This window comes from Prenolepis imparis, unplaced genomic scaffold, assembly GCF_030444845.1.
Source record: "Prenolepis imparis isolate NDT839.2.m4 unplaced genomic scaffold, iyPreImpa1.0 SCAF_99, whole genome shotgun sequence".
Lineage (NCBI taxonomy): Eukaryota > Metazoa > Arthropoda > Insecta > Hymenoptera > Formicidae > Prenolepis > Prenolepis imparis.
The window spans coordinates 106,810-119,751 of record NW_028141257.1 but is presented as its reverse complement, the minus strand read 5'-3'; the positions used below and the strand labels follow the sequence as shown (position 1 = coordinate 119,751).

General features: G+C 33.5%; 1 pseudogene; it reads left to right on the top strand.

Moving 5' to 3' along the window:
* The first annotated feature begins 11,073 nt into the window (after positions 1–11,073).
* On the top strand, positions 11,074–12,589 carry LOC145947562 (uncharacterized; annotated as a pseudogene).
* The last annotated feature ends 353 nt before the right edge of the window (positions 12,590–12,942 follow it).

Sequence of the window (12,942 nt, the reverse complement as noted above, 5' to 3'; positions counted from 1 at the left end):
ATCTTTTTTTCTTTTTCAGGTATGTGTCTACGAGTTACCCGGATCTATACAAGAGAAGAGTTGGTGGACACGGCGGCACGACGGTGGAAGACGAGCGGCGAAAGAAGAAAAGAATAGACCGTGAGGATAAAAACTGTCTATTCTTTTTTTCTTCCCTCCATCTTTTACAATGTAACATCGCGACCAACAACACGCGGGGTACGAGGTCATCTTTTCTTTTTCAGTTACTTATTCTTTTTCAGGTAGCAGATCGCAGAGTTTGCAAGAGTTGCAGAGAAGATCGCGGACACGCGGCGAGCAAGCGAATGGAAGGGATGGACGAAGGAGGAGGATGGGCAGTGAATATAAAATCTCTTCATCCTCCTCCTCCTTCTTTCATCCTCCACCCGGAATCATCGCGTTCGAGGAGCTGTACACGACGGGGCAAGACGAGTGGAGGGGTAGAATGTGTTACGTCCTGTGGACTCCACGATTCTTTTCTTTCAAAGAACGCAAGGCGATGATTGAAAAATCACAGGCGTGGGAATAAGACTATGATCTGGCAGGCGAAGCAGCTGACCGGAGACGGTTAATCGTAAAAATAAAAATAAAAAAAGGAGATACATACCAGATGTAACTCGCGGTGTCTGAAATTCTCGCTTTGACTAGTTGACAACTCGCGCTTGAAAAGCAATAAAAATCTTTCTTTTAAAGGAAAATTTTACTTAAAAAGCAATAAAAACTTTTTAGAAGGAAATCTCCACTTGAAAATCAATAAAAATTTAGAAGAAAACTTCCACTTGAAAACGAATAAAATTTTACCAGACTAACAACGATAACCGAATCCAAACAAATGCCGCCTGACAGATCACCAAGATAATCTCGAGAGGATAATAAAAATATAAACCTCAACAAATTCTCCATTGGTCAAAACCTAGGGCCCTAAACAAAAGCCCTGACCAATCCCGATAAATTTTTAAAGTCAAGAGACGCCTCCGGGACTGAAAGGGCGTCATTGAAAAATTTCCTATTCGTCAGGAAATGTTAACAAACTAACGGGAAGGAGGAGCAAGAAGGTTTATATACCCGCGATATCCCTCGAGAGAGTAGATTTTAATCCGAACTTTCGAGCGCAGTTTTGCCGTGTACAAGCTATCCGAGCTCGTATCTAGACTCTTCGGAGTTTTATATACTGTCAATTTCGAAATCCGCTTTCAATTCAAATTCCGACGTTCGTTAGAGTGCAAGTGAAAAAACATAGTGGAAGTCCGGAAGACCACACAACCAGACTAGAACCCTGCAGCAATTATTAACAACGCACTAACAGTAAGTCAAGACACACATATATGTATATAAAAAGGGAAAAACATAAAATACAATTTTCACCCCGTATCAAAATAAATCTTGGATTTAAGATAAAGCCACCTTCTTTATCTCCTTTTGCGCAAGTACTATCATATCCAACCCTAAACCTTCTTCTCCCTCTCTCTTTCACCCCAAAAATCACTCAGGATTTCCCGTGATAACGGCGAGATCCGTGATTTCATCCATCTCCAAAAATCACTCAGGATTTCCCGTGATAACGGCGAGATCCGTGATTTCATCCATCTCCAAAAATCATTCAGTATTTCCCGTGATAACGGCGAGATCCGTGATTTCACCCATCTCCAAAAATCACTCAGGATTTCCCGTGATAACGGCGAGATCCGTGATTTCACCTATCCCGAAAAATCACTCAGGATCTCCCGTGATAACGGAAAGATTCGTGATTACCGTTTCCCATACCTTTCCCCTACTCAACATTATCCAGTCTCTCTCTCTCTCTCTCTCTCCCTCTCTCTCTAGAATACTACAAGCGCAAGGAATAAGAAATAGAATTAATAACGACAGAATGAAAGGAGAATAGTATTCCAAGAATTATTTCGAAATTGCACTCCATCGCCTCGATGTATTTTTCTTATCGTTCGTCATTCTTAGTGGACGACTTAAGAAAGCGGACTTCGAGAGCTGGAGCAAAGCATGCGCGAAATCGTCGGAATCGACGCCTGAGGCAAGAAGTGGCTCGGGCTACGGCCCTATCTAGCATTCTCTCTCACACGCACACACATGGACACTATTTTTATATTTCTATTATCGTTTAAATTATTGTAACCACCAATCGGGACCCTAAAATTTAAACAATAACACTTTCCCTCGTTGTCTCGATTGACGACCTCCGTATCTATGTATCACCCGCGATTTATACACAATCACTCACTCATACGAGCATCAAATCATTTTTTTCTTTCCTCGACTAAGAGAAGTACACAAAATTAGAACAAATAATAATAAGAATAATAATGTATAATAATGTACAATAAGTATAATATGATTCTTATGAATTTAATTCTTCTTTTCTCGTTCTTTAAGAGTAAAATAAATTAATTGTTTAATATGAAGCCTAATACTCTTTAATTTATAACCCGTTCCCACTCATTCCCGCAAACCAAGATCGCACTAGGTCTCATCCTGCGCAAAAGAGATTAAATTCTCTTGCCAAAAAGGGACCACCGAGCGAACGGTCCTTTAAATAGAGTAAAAGCGACCCTTGCGATCGTTGGGCCTATTTGGGCCCAGACGTTCGTTCGAATCGAACAGACGGATAGTCTGCCGTCGTTCGAAAATAAATTTAGTTACGTCCTTCCTTTCGACTCTTCCTTCCTTGAGTCTGGACGTAACAAATGAATGGACAGTGATTATTAAAAACTGTCGATTCATTCTCCTTCCACTCGTCTTTTATCATGAAACATCGCGCAACCAACCGCACGGAACGAGATGAGCGATCATCGTTGCACCGTGGACTCATATCTATTTCTTTTCTTTCCAAGTCACACAAGGGCGAATAATGTACAAAATAAATACAGTTTACCGCAATCGACTCGCCATCGAGAGATACGCCTTCTAAACCCACAAATATTCCAACGCTCGTATCTCGGAAACCAAGGCACCTAGCGACCTCGGCAAAGTCGCGTTCGACGTCTCGACGTGTCCAAACTTTTCCCATACCACGTCCGACATCGCAGTAAAAAATTTCAGACACTCTTCCCCGAACCACGTACCCCCCTTTCCTAACGTTTTTTTTTTAACGCCGCAGGCGCCGGGGTGTCGCACTTGGGTGGAGGATGTTGGGTGGGTGGCGAGTGTTTTTGGATAAAAAAAATAAATTTTTTTTCATCCATTTTTGAGGGGTTCGGGTGGCTCGACCCCCCGACGGTTCGGGGAGCGAAGCCCTCGGTTCCCAAGGCACGGAAAAGGTGGGAGGTTGGGGGAGGGGGTGGGGGGATGCCGAAGCGACGCTCCGTGGGAGGGAGAATGGCGGTATATAAGGGCGAGCGAGAGTCGCGTCGCGCGACAGTCGGCGTTCCTTCTACCTCTTCTCGTTCTCGTTCTTGTTTTTCTTCTTCTTCTTCTTGTTTTTCTTCTCGTTTGAGCGTAATAACGTGTGGTTTCTCTTGTTTTCTCTGTTGCAGCTCGACCTATTATCGACAGCGAGACAATGGCTCCCCCACGTCAAACCCCTAAGCGCAGATGGGAGGAGATAACTCCCGAGTGCCGACCACCGTCGCCAGATCCGGTGGATCTGAACGAGGCGACGTTGAGTTCCGAGTTCCCGCCCTCGTTTACAGGCAAGTGTATCTCGTTTATGGACTGGTTGGAGAGTATACGCGTCGACGCGTTATTAATTTCGTTTCTTTCTTCGCTCCGTAGCCTCTGAATTGGAAACGCCGAGGGAGGCGGCTCGAAGAAGACAGCGGCAATTCATGTATCGCTGGCTCAACACGATGCCGCGCCGACCGCCGCTCCGCGAATCGTCTCCCATAGCGGTCGCCGAGTCCTCGGACGAGGAGAAAACCGGCGAGGAGGACGACGACGATGGGTGGGAGAGATACGTCTCGCTCGCGGATAGGGAGAGAGCCGAGCGGGATGAGTGGGAGCGGGAGCGGGAGCAAAAGGAGGAGCGAGGTGAGTACACGCGAGAGAGACATGGAGAAAAAGCATCGAATGGAAACTTTAATTTGTTTTCTTTTTCAGATTTGCTGGCGGAAGCAGCGGCGGCGCCACTCCCCCCCTCCACGCCGTCCACGTCCTCGTCGACGTCGGACCCCTCTGTCTAGCCGGCGTGCGACTGTTCAAGATTCCGCGAATTGGTGGCTCTAATATGTAGCGAGAACTCGCGGGAAATGGCCGAGGAAGATGCCGAGTGGGAGGCCCTCGGTATCGACGATTTTATACGCGACAACGATTTGTTATAGAAACTCGATATTTTTCTCTTTCTTCGTGTTTCCTTTTCGTTAACCATCGATTGTGTACGCTGATCCTTAACCAATTTCTTTTTCAAGTTTCAGACAAATTCGCCGAGACCCCGTTTCCATAAGGTTTGTGCGGGGTCCTTTTCTTTTTTATACCCTTTAAACTCTCTCTCTCTCTCTCTCTCTCTCTCTCTCTCTCTCTCTCTCTCTCTCCCCCACACTTACTCACTTTTATTCTTACCTTGTACAGGTGTTTGATGACTTTTACTTCTGATGAATAATTGTTGCACGACTGTTAACAATGAGACGTTCCCATCTGACACACTGAATAATAAACAAATTTTTCTTCTTTCAGAAATTGTATCGACATTTATAACGAATACACTCACGCACTTGATCGAAAATAAAGAATTTATTTATCGATTGTAACAGTTAATTACAATCTCGGTTACTACTGATTGATTATTAAAATCACTCACAAAAAACGCGTTAAATACAAAGCGCACGTTACCCGATGCGGATGACAATAGTCTGCGACGATGACAACAGACTGCGGTGACGCGACGCGACGATAACAATCACGGCGTTGCCGAACATGAACGCGTATACATACATGACATGTGATAATAATATGTATAATTTTTAAGTTATTAAAAAAAACATTATAACGTATTATAATACGTTATACCTTTTTTTAAATAATTTAACATTATCTACTGTTTTGCCTTTTTTTCGCAAGGGAGTTGGTCGCTCTGAAAAAAGCGAATTTTTAGTTTCAAAAAAATTTATAATAGGTGCTTAAAATGACCACCATCCATTCTAACGCAAGCTCTCATGCGTTTCAATAGATTTCTTTGGACGTTCTCCATTCCAAACGTTCTCCACGTCCAAAGAAATCTATTTAAACGCATGAGAGCTTGCGTTAGAATCGATGGTGGTCATTTTGAGCACCTATTATAAATTTTTTTGAAACTCTAAAAATCCGCTTTTTTCAGAGCGACTGAAGTCAATCCGCTCTTTTCAGAGCGACCAAAAAACAACTCGCTCTTTTCAGAGCGACCAACACATTCACACGTGGAACATCTTGTTCGCAAAAACATAAATATAATTTTTCTCATGTATTGCTTGCGAAAAAAAGGCAAAACAGTAGATAATGTTAAGTTATTAAAAAAAAAAGTATAACGTATTATAATACGTTATAATGTTTTTTTTTAATAACTTAAAAATTATACATATTATTATCACATGTCATGTATGTATACGCGTTCACGTTCGGCAACGCCGTGATTGTTATCGTCGCGTCGCGTCACGGCAGTCTGTCGTCATCGTCGCAGACTATTGTCATCCGCATCGAGTAACGTGCGCTTTGCATTTAACGCGTTTTTTGTGAGTGATTTTAATAATCAATCAGTAGTAACCGAGATTGTAATTAATTGTTACAATCGATAAATAAATTCTTTATTTTCGATCAAGTGCGTGAGTGTATTCATTATAAATGTCGATACAATTTCTGAAAGAAGAAAAATTTGTTTATTATTCAGTGTGTCAGATGGGAACGTCTCATTGTTAACAGTCGTGCAACAATTATTCATCAGAAGTAAAAGTCATCAAATACTTGTACAAGGTAAGAATAAAAGTGAGTAAGTGTGGGGGAGAGAGAGAGAGAGAGAGAGAGAGAGAGAGAGAGAGAGAGAGTACGCACACACGCAAAACACAGACACACACACAAACACATTGCGTGTAGCGAACAGCTGATCGCAGCGAGCGCCTCACACAGTCGCCCGCGTCGGATAATGAGTTGCGCCGCTCCTGCCTACCGCCCGTACTCGTGCCGTAATTCGCTAACTATTTCTTTTAATAATTTGAAAACTAAGCTTCGGATCAAATTTTGGCAAAGGAAAAATCGTCTTAGAATTCAGTCAGGAATACGACATTTTAAGGACAAACGGTTGTTTTGAATCACCTTGTATATATATATATATATATATATACATATAGTTTAGTGGACTGTATATAAAATATTAATATTATCTTGAAAAAAATTAATTTTTTTAGATTCATACGAACATACTCTACAGAAGGAGAAAAGATTGATGGAAGAAAAAAGTAATACCAAATCGGAATCTTAATTAGGTCGTGAATTTAGAAAAAAAAGCTTTCATGTTACATTTCAAAGGAAAATGGTATAAAAATTGTATTTCATAAAATTTATTGTTAAACTACATACTTTGTCCTTGATAAATGTATATACAAAATTATTCTTTGTTTAGATATTACATTATTTTTTTATATTAGATAATATTAAAGAAATATTTTTTAGATAATATTAGATATTAATAAATATTTTTAGATAATTCTAATAATTCCAGTAAAAACGAAATCAGCGACAATGATTCCATTCCTGAATTAAATAACAGCTTACATGAACAAGGTATAACCGCGATATTCTACATTTTATTTTTTACATTTTCCATTTATAGGACAATATATTATAAAATAAAGATAAAATTTTCATAAAGTATGTATTTCTAGATGATGATATCAATCAAAATATTGGTGATAATAATTCTATCCTAAATATAAATGAAATTCCTATTGTCATAGAAGCAGAAGACAATGTTCCTACAAAAGATAATGGTATTACATCTGCAAGTAGTCGTAGTAAGTTATAACATCTATATATTTATACTTAATCCAATGATTTTAACAAGTTATTGTTAAAAAAAATTGTATATGTATATTTTATCCATACAAGCAAAGTTATACATAGTAAATAAATGGTATGTACTATTGTAACTTGTAACTTTTTAATAAAATTGTGTAATATTAATGAAGAATATAGATAAATAGAATAAACTATAATATTTTTGCAAACGATGATATTTGTAAGTAGAAAAAAAACTAAATATACAAAAATCATATTTTAATTATTTTACTATTACAGCTCCTGAAATTCTTGATTCTATATTACGATATGTTCTTGAAATAAAACTAATGTGTAGACGAATAGACGAACGTTTGCATGTTTTAGAAAATAATGACAATAATAAAAATATTCATCGTAATATTGATATGCTTCTTCAATTACCAATGGATTGTTTTGAAGACATTAATAATTTCGAAACTATATTAGCATCTGAGGAAGCACAATCACAATTGGTATATATATATTTTAAATCTTTTTTATAAAGTTTAACATTAACATTAAGAAAATGATTTATTATTATAATTTTATGGTAGGTAGATTAATATGTTAATTATGACTGGTGGTACTACAATAAAAGATGTAATGAAGAGAGCATTGCAAAAATTATTTACAAATAATCTCGCTTCCAAATGCTCTTAGACTGGAGCAAAAAATAATTTTAAATTAAAAGATTTAAAAATGATTATGTGCATGAAAAGTAAGTTTGTTGCATACAATATCATTTATTTGTTTATTAAATCGTGAAAATGTAAAATGCCAGAAACGATAATGCGAGAATCGATAATGCGAGAAATAATATATATTTTTATTATTTTCAAAAAACTGTTTTATATATTTTATGTTTTTGTTTTTATGTAGCGTTTAATTTAATATACGAAAAAAAATACTTATTTTTATGACACATAAATTAAGTTTATAATTTTATTTTTTTTAATTTTAATTTAAGAGTCACCAAAGTTACATTTAATATAATATTCTGTTACTATTAGTTACATATTAATTTATAATTTTTTAAAATGTATAATTTTCATATTTTTGAAAAAAGTTTTTGTTTAAATGTATTATAAATATATAATATGATAAAAATATTAAGATTTCTTAAATATTATATAAAGATATAAAATATAGTGTTCTTTTTAATATTGTCGAAGAGATATCCATGTTATGTAATATTTGTAATATAATATTACTGTGATATTATAATAAAAAGATGTATTTAAAGATAATTTATTTATTTTACTTATATGTATATATACAGTATATGTATATGTATACAGGGTGTCCAGTGGTTCGCGTTTCACTTATCGTGGACAGGTAGAGTGAGTTAAACCAAATAGAAAAGTCCTTTACTATTTTGCGAAATTCGCAATAATTAATGAGAAACTAATTTAAAAAGATCGACCAATTCGCGTGTCTACAAGCGCGCGACGAGAAAAGACAGCCCAGTGTTATGTGGTCACTATGCACGCGGCAAGAAGAGACAGCCCAATGTTTCACGGTTATTAGGCACGCGACGAAATTTAATTATGCTTTGCCTCATAATCAAAATGAATATAATAATTATCATAACCTCCTCCCTCAAATTAATGGAATAAGCTTCATTTTTGAATATAAAAACGAAAGACATTGGGTAAAAGTGCTTTTTCCATACATTTATAAAATGTTTGAGGCAAAAGTATTGTATCAACTTGTATTAACATACAATTTAAATGACACAATATTTTTTCTTTTACTTATCAATTTTCAAAAGTCATAATTTTTAACTGTTATATTTATTCATAATATTTTTATACTATTATAATATATTATTAAACTGTTATGTATTAAACTGTATGTTAAATTTTTAACTGTGCACTTAAATTGTTTAGCAAAAGAAATATTTCCTAATCTAAATGATAAAATATTTAAATTTTACGATGAAAAGAAAGCTGTATTAACAGAAGAATTTTTAATCGAACATATACAATTTGCCGGAAGAAGTGCTATTATTAATATTGAAATAGATAGGCCAGTTATACAAAGTAATTTTTTAAAAATATTTTTGTCTTAAAATATAAATTATATGTATAAAAACTCATTATTCACATATATAGTCAATTTTTTTTTAGATTTAGATCATCCAATAACTTCAACATTTAGTTCTTCTAATATAACTCTTACAGATACTTCTGAAGAAGATGAACCAGGAACTTCTCAATAGAATGTTCATAAATTAATATTTTTTTATCCACAATTACAAAAAAAAAAGAAATTGTTACGAAAAAAGTATTAAAATATTTTATATAATTAGAGTAAAATGAAATACTGTATCTTTTATATAAAATCAAGCTAATAAAAAAGGGCAATGAGCCGTAGCAAGTTAGCGCTCAATATTAATTTATATATATGTATATTTAATTAAAATCAATATATAACAAACGTTTCGATCTACAATAGATCATCTTCAGTGTACCAAAAATTAATAATGTACGTAAATACAATCTTGTTGGTAGTTATAAACGCAAAACATAATTCGCAACGTATAATTAAATTAAATAACTAAAACACAAAAATATTGTAAACCAACTATCATTCAAATAAAATACATAAATATTCTAAACCAGCGGTCGTATTAAAAGTCGCGATATAAAAGTAATCGTTAACAAATTGTCGAAACATCCCCTTAATCGTTTGAGTAATAGACTGTAATAAAATTAATTAGGTGAGAAAAGTGAAATAGTTATCCAAATAAGAAAAAAATTGAAATCCATACAGAATTATTTCCTGAGAATCCTTCAAAAATTACTATTTGTAGAACATGTGAGACGTTTGTTGGGTTGTCGTTATTGCCACGAACAAAAGACACATAATTTGAAAACCGTCAAAGATATATATTTGGAAATAAAAGGATGTCAGGAGTGGAGAAAAAGAACAAGAAAGGAGAGGGAAGGAAAAAGTAGGGGGGAAGTTTAGGAAAGGAGTATATTATTCAGATAATGAGTCTGTGTCACTTTGCTTATTTAAGCCCGAAATCTGACGCTTTATATGTACTATTTCCGAGATAATTGTCTTGTAATATGACGGTTCTGCATCTAAAATTTTTACATTATCCCAGTCGAATTCGTGATTGTACTTTAAACGGTGGCTGGAAATAACAGATGGGGATGTAGCCCTGTTAATATCCGATCGATGTTCTTTTATTCTCGTTTGTAATTGTCGTTTTGTTTGTCCGACATAAGAAACACCGCAGTCAATGCAATTAATTTTATACACTACATTGTTGCGACATCTGCTATCTAAAAACCTTTGCCCGTTCTAATAAATTTCTTTAGTGTATTATGACAGGAATATGCAATGTTAAAGTCATATTTTTTACTAATTTTGGAAAATCTCTCAGAAATGTTCTTCACAAGAAAGGAATCGTAAAAAACTTGTTATTCTTGGAATTATTAGGATTGTCAATATTGTTACAAGCAAAAATTAATTTTTTAATTCTGCTATTAATCGTGAAGAAAGTAAAAGGTAGCGGATATCCATTTTCTAAAAGGATTTCGATAATGAAGTTCGAATTTTTTTCTTGGAATATAGGATCTAAAATCTGTAAAGTTCTATCAGTTTAATTGAGAATAACACCTCGTTTGTGTGAGAGAGGGTGGTGGGAATAGAAATTGAGGAACCTACCTGAAAAGGTAGGCTTATGGAACCAATCGAACACCAGGAAATTTTGACTAATAATAATTGCGGCGTCCAAAAAATTGTCATAACCCTTTTCAATTGTGAAGAATTTGAGCGGCATCCACCTTGGACCAAATGTCAAATTGGCTTCTTTGGATGTCGTCTCGCCCTTTACGAACGTTCCAATAGATTTACCAATAGATCTTAATTAAATAAATTTATATTGAGCGCTAACTTCTTGCTACGGCTCATTGCCCTTTTTTATTAAATTAATTGATTTTAATCATAGGAGCCTTGTGATTTATATCTTTTATATAAATTTTCAGAGCATTAAAAGTTATTTTGGAAAGTCCATGTGGAATAGATATCTTTGAAGAGTACAATACCAAAGGATTTTTAAGTGAAAAAAGTAGAAGGCGAATAATTAACATAGTTGTAACTCAAATGCTTATTGTAAAAAAAGAATTAAAGTGTTCATTAACTTCAGTAGATAAGCGTTATTTCGTTAAAATTATAGCGGAAATTTTCCCTAAATTAAAAGATCCAGAAATTGAATTAGGCTATGTAAATACATAATAATATTTAAACAGTATATTTTGAAATTTAAATATTCCATTAATTTTTATAACAATTTTTTACATTTATATTTTATTGTTTTTCAGGAATCTTTTTATGATCCAATAACTAAAACAGGCTATTTAGCAAATAGGTTCTTCAATGTAAGAAGAGGCACAAAACGAAAAACGTATAATGAAAATTCCGAAAATAATAGTAACAAATCAAACAGAAGATGAAAATGAGAAATTAACAAAAGCTGAAATTAAGGATGCAATTCTTTTTTTCAAAAGTGCTACGCAAAATGAAAAATCACAAATTATTTCCAAACATAAAGACACATTTCAATATAGAAAAAAATTTTGTTTGAAGATTTAAATTTGTCCAGTACATTTCCAAAATTCTTAAATATCTCTGAATTGATAAGTTAAAAGTAATTTTTTTAATCAACATTTTATAACACAAATATATAAAATATATAAATAATAATAATAATATTAATGATGATTATTTAATAATAAATATATAAATAAATTATATAAAATAAAATATGTTAAATATAAAATATATAAAATAAATTATATAATGTATAAAATATATATAAATGTATAAAATTATGTATTGGTATTTGTAGATTGAAGAAGAATATAAGCTTTTATTTCCCAAACATGAAGACTACTTCAAAGAATTTATCAACTTTTACGAAATTATTTTGAAAGTTTTTTTGAAAACTAACAACGAAATACATCCTTCATTGGATAGATTGGAAAAAGGTAATGAATACATTAAATATATTTCTAACCAAATATAAAATATAATATTATCAATATTTGAAATTTTCAGCTTGGGATAGACCTAGAAGAGTTATTTTAGCATTATGTCAACTTCTTTCTCCAACAGCTAGGGGAAAATATAAAGCGGCAAGAGAAAAATCCGATACGGTTCTGGAAAAAATTATTTTATTTAAAAAAGTATATATCCTATAAATTAATTAACAATTACAGCTTTATCAGAATTGTATATATTTATATAATGCTATATTTTCTTATCTTTTTTGTTTTAAAACGGTATACACTTACAATCAGAACCAGAAGAAAAAACTCAACCATGATTAATAGCTGTAGGCTCCAATAAAGCAGCTGTGGCTCAATACTTTTTAAGTATAGACGATAAGCTTATTCTTCTTTGTGTGTGTGTGTGTGTGTGTGTGTGTGTGTGTGCACAGTGTTTTTTAAAGGTTTCTGATATTTTATTTAAGAGTCATTTCGTTTTTAATACACATTATGATTGTAATCTGGTAAGTTTCTACAGATTTTTGGAAAAATATTTTTATAAAATGAACAATGTTTTTGTAACTCCACGCATAAGAGAAGTATATATTCTGCGAAACCAACTAAAAAACTAAATTTTTTAAAGTAATGTATAATAATCTTGCTATTTTGTGAGATTACATTATTATTCAGTATTATAATTTGTTACATTCATATAATATTGATTACTGTTTTTAATAATTTTTTTAGTGGTAAAGAGATATTTTAGTGATTAAGCTATTTTTAGTGATTAAACTATTTTGGTGATTAAGATATTTTTAAAACATGCCTTGAAATGTGTACAAATTGTACTTTTTATATCGGAAGTTCAATTAATTATGTCGACAATAATGATTCATTCGTTTTATGAAGATTCACAATTAAACTTACAATGTTGTTTTTCAAACTATTCTTCCGTGTTCAAAACTTATTCAGAATTTAGAAAACA